The following is a 4,510-nucleotide window of genomic DNA, read 5'->3' as shown; positions in this document are numbered from 1 at the left end:
ACTTGACCGCTGTTTTACAGACACACCAAGCTCATTTCCTTCTTAGGCTTTTGTGCTTGTTATTTTGTTTCCTGAAACATCCTTTCCCTGTATCTTTACATGACTCATTCCCACCTTTTCGTCATTTCCCTGTTTATATGTCTTTTCCACAGGAATTTCTCTATGATTTTCTAATAAGAAATATACCTCCCTTTCTTTCATGGGGAAAAAAAAAAATCATAAGCAAAGAGACAAAAGTCAATGACAAATTGAAATCTTTTCAAGTTATATTATAGATAAAATGCTTGCTTTTTCTAATACATAAAAGTTCCTCAAAATGTAGAGGAAAAAAATGATCAAAAGCCTGATAAACATAAAGAACAGATACATCATTAGAATATGCTTTGCTTATTATTAATAAGAGAAAATACATTAAAAACTATACCAAGGTACCATTTCCCACCTGTCAGATTAGTAAAAGTTAAAAGGATTAACCCTGTGCTGGCTATAATGTTAGAAAACAGAGCCTCTCATACTTTGCTTATGGATAGACCATACAACAGAATTTTTAAACATCTAACAAAAAGTGTATGAATTTATTATTTGATCCAGAAATCACATTTACAGGAGTTACATTTCATATATGCCTCCTTATGACAAAATGATGTGTACAAGGTTAGTCATTATGATAACATTTTTGTAACACAAAAATATTTGAAACAACCTAAACAGAGTCTGAATTCCTAGGTTTCAAATCCACACCCTATGCTTACTAAAGTATAAAACCTTAACTTTTACCAAGTTACAAAAAGGCGTTATAATCACACAGGTGGGTTAGATTGTAGTCACCATATTCAGTACATACTACCTAATTATTTGTCACGGGCAATTTGGTAATTATCCTCTTTAAGTCTCAGTTATCTTCTCTGTAAAAAAAGAGTAATAATACCTGCTTCAGGGGTTGTTTTGTTTATTAATGAGATTAGCTAGATATAAGAAAATAAATAACTGGTATATTAATGGATACTTTATTGCTATCAAAATTTTTACTAATATAAAATAGCTAGAATATACTTTATTTCAGGTATATTTGTGTGCACCTCTGGTAGAACTGTATTTCCACTAGCTGAATGCCTAAAAGTGGAATATCTAGATCATAGATCATACATATTTAAAATTTTGATAAATAGTGCCAAATTGTCTGTAAATATTAGCTAGGTAAATTCATAGCAAATGAACAGTACCACTTGTGATATTATCACATTGTTTTTTTACTTTGAATTTTAAAAAAAGCTATCTTTTAATAATTCATATCTATATTTTATCTTCTTTGAATTATCTTTCTCCGTTTTTCTCTCGTTTTCTTGATCTGATTTTAAGATTTGATATATAAATTATATTAATCCTTTACAAAATAAAAAATATAGCAGAATACATGCAAAACATAGAAGCTTATACCAAAAATATATTTTCCAATTTGCTTTTCAATAGATAAGTCAACAAGTAGTTTCAAGGGAAATTTTTAATTTTTGTGTTTGCCAGTCTCTATATTTATAAAATTAGTTTCATTATGTTTCTCTTTATTTCAAGATTAAGATTTTCTTCTATAGCTTCTTTTGTTATTATAGTTTCATTGCAAAATTAACACATTCTCTTAGTATAAAATAAAAAGTGAAAAACATAATTGTCTGATGCTATCTCCACAAAGGTAATCTGTACTTATTTAGAATCAAAAGAAGAATCTGTCATTTTTTTTTATGTAAGAAGCAGTTTCATGTAAGAGATACCATAAAAGGGCCTCGTCTTATAGATTGAAGGTTGAGACCCTGAGTGAGAGATTAAATAAGGGAGATTTGACTTAAAGGGTGTAACTAAATTTACAGAAAAAAATATCTAGGGATTTGAGACATTTCTTTTCACTGAGTCCTTAACACTCTCCCAAGTCTCCATCTGAATCTTCCCCTAACATCATCTAGAGAGTTATTCGCAGTCATTCCTGAGAATGCTCAAATGAATGAAGGCATAGGGGAAGAAAAACCTTTTTTCTACCCTCCTAGGTTCTCCAGCCAGGTCCCTGAAAATTAGACTGACAATAGACAGATTAACAAGAGAAAAACAAACACATTTATTAATATGTGCATTAACATGGGAGAAATCTATTGATAACTAACTCAAAGGGGTGGTTAGAACATTGGTTTACATAGCATCTTAACAAAAGAACAATAGATTTTTAAAAGGTGACCAAAAAAGTTTTAGGCTTCTAAGGGTAGCAAACTGTAGGAAAGTAAAAATGTGGTGGAAACTAATGGAGGATAAGGGCTAATCAGTAAGGTTTGTATAGACTCTTTCTCAGTGCCATATTGTCTCTGGTGATAGGTTGTTATTCTCTTTCTGGTAATAACAGAGAAGTATAAGTCAAGGGTAGGGGGTCACTGTCACAAGAGGAATTTGTGTTTAGCTTTTGGGCAGCTAGGAGGAGGGTAGAGAGCTCATCCTGTGTCTGCTTTTTCTCAATTACCTTCAGGTTAAAAGAATTCTTCTTTTTTTATTTAGTTTTTATTTCATAATCATAAACTTAACTCAAATCTTCAATCCAGTTAGGCATGGGAGGGAACGAGGAAAACATGGAACCCAAAGGGAACTGCAGCGAGAGCATAAAGATTCTAGGATACTGCGAGCAAATGGGGTGGAGGGGTGCTCTCCTGAGTTACAGAAGGAATGAATGATCTGGTGGTTAAGATAAAACACAAGTCAAACTTATTTGAGTTGCCCACAGTCAGCAACGGTGATCTTCTTGCTGGTCTTGCCATTCCTGGACCCAAAGTGCTCCATGGCCTCCACAATATTCATGCCTTCTTTCACTTTGCCAAAGACCACATGTTTGCGTCCAACCACTCAGTCTTGGCAGTGCAGATGAAAAACTGGGAACTGTTTGTGTTGGGTCCAGCATTTGCCAGGGGCAAGATGCCAGGACCTGTATGCTTTAGGATGAAGTTCTCATCATCAAACTTCTCCCTATAGATGGACTTGCCACCAGTGCCATTATGGTGTGTGAAGTCACCACCCTGACACATAAACCCTGGAATAATTCTATGAAAGTGGGAACCCTTATAACCAAATCCTTTCTCTCTAGTGCTCAGAGCATGAAAATTTCCTGCTGTCTTTGGAACCTTGTCTGCAAATAGCTTGAAGGAGACGTGGCCCAAGGGCTCGCCGTCAACGGCAATGTCAAAGAACACACGGTGGGGTTGACCATGGCTAATAGTACAGGGTTTTCCTCCACGGCAGCCTCTGCAAAGCGGGCAGCTTAAAAGAATTCTTATGCCGCAGTGGTACGTTTTGGAGTAGCATATTCTAAACCTATCCCAGTTCATTTGGGCTGTTATAACAAAATATCAGAAACTAGATAACTTATAAACAACAGAAATTTACTTCTCATATCTGGAGGCTGGGAAGTACAAAACAAGGTGCCAGCAGATTCAGCATCTGGTAAAAGCCTACTTTCTGATTAATAGATGGTGCCTTCTAGCTGTGTCTTCACATGGAGAAAGGGACGAAAAGGTTTCTCTTGGGCCTCTTTTACAAGGGCACTAATTCATTCATGAGGGCTCTAGCCTCATGACCTAGTCACCTCCCAAAGTCTCCACCTCATAATACTATTGCAATGGTGATGAGGTTTAAACATATAAATTTTGAGGGGAAAGGGTGCAGCACAAACTTTTAGACCATAGTAGAATCCCTTCGACATCTTTACCATTTCAATTGGATGAATGTTTTAAAATATATATATATATATATATTTTTTTTTTTTTTTTTTTTAATGGAGTTTTGCTCTTACTGCCCAGGCTGGAGTGCAATGGCGCCGTCTTTGCTCACTGCAACCTCCGTCTCCCAGGTTCAAGCAATTCTTCTGCCTCAGCCTCCCAAGTAGCTGGGATTACAGGCGCCAGCCACCACTCCTGGTTCATTGTATTTTTAGTAGAGATGGGGTTTCACCATGTTGGCCAGGTTGGTCTCGAACTCCTGACTTCAGGTGATCCACACCCCCCTCAGCTTCCCAAAGTGCTGAGATTACAGGCATGAGCCTCCATGACCGGCCAGTTGAAGTTTTTCAAAACTCACCATCCTCAATCCCCTTATTATTTTAATTTTTAACCCCAAACAAGACCATATGAAGATCTTTTGGTTTTTTTGAGTTTTCAGATGTCACAACCTACATGGTCACCTTCTTTCTTTCTTTATACTAATTTTATTAGTGAGAATTTTTTTTAAAAGCACTTGTTTACATGTCTATGTTGACATCAATTGTGATTAGAATTAAACAATCCTAGAGTGTATGTTCCATGTTAGCAAACTTTTGATAACTCCTTCTACCTACCCACAGAAATTTTTTTTTTTTTTTTTTTTTTTTTTGAGATGGAGTGTCGCTTTGTTGCCCAAGCTGGAGTGCAGTGGTGCGATCTCATCTCACTGCGATCTCCGCCTCCTGGGTTCAAGTGATTCTCCTGCCTCAGCCTCCCGTGTAGCTGGA

At 36.1% G+C, this 4,510-nt stretch overlaps 1 pseudogene; it reads right to left on the bottom strand.

Annotated features, from left to right (window-relative positions):
• Positions 1-252: 252 nt before the first annotated feature.
• LOC110741231 lies at positions 253-3,771 on the bottom strand (annotated as a pseudogene).
• Between the last annotated feature and the right edge of the window lie 739 nt (positions 3,772-4,510).

This window comes from Papio anubis, chromosome 12 (genome assembly GCF_008728515.1).
Source record: "Papio anubis isolate 15944 chromosome 12, Panubis1.0, whole genome shotgun sequence".
In the NCBI taxonomy this organism is placed as follows: domain Eukaryota; kingdom Metazoa; phylum Chordata; class Mammalia; order Primates; family Cercopithecidae; genus Papio; species Papio anubis.
Note: the sequence above shows the minus strand (reverse complement) of the source record. Positions and strands in the feature narration are given on the sequence as shown.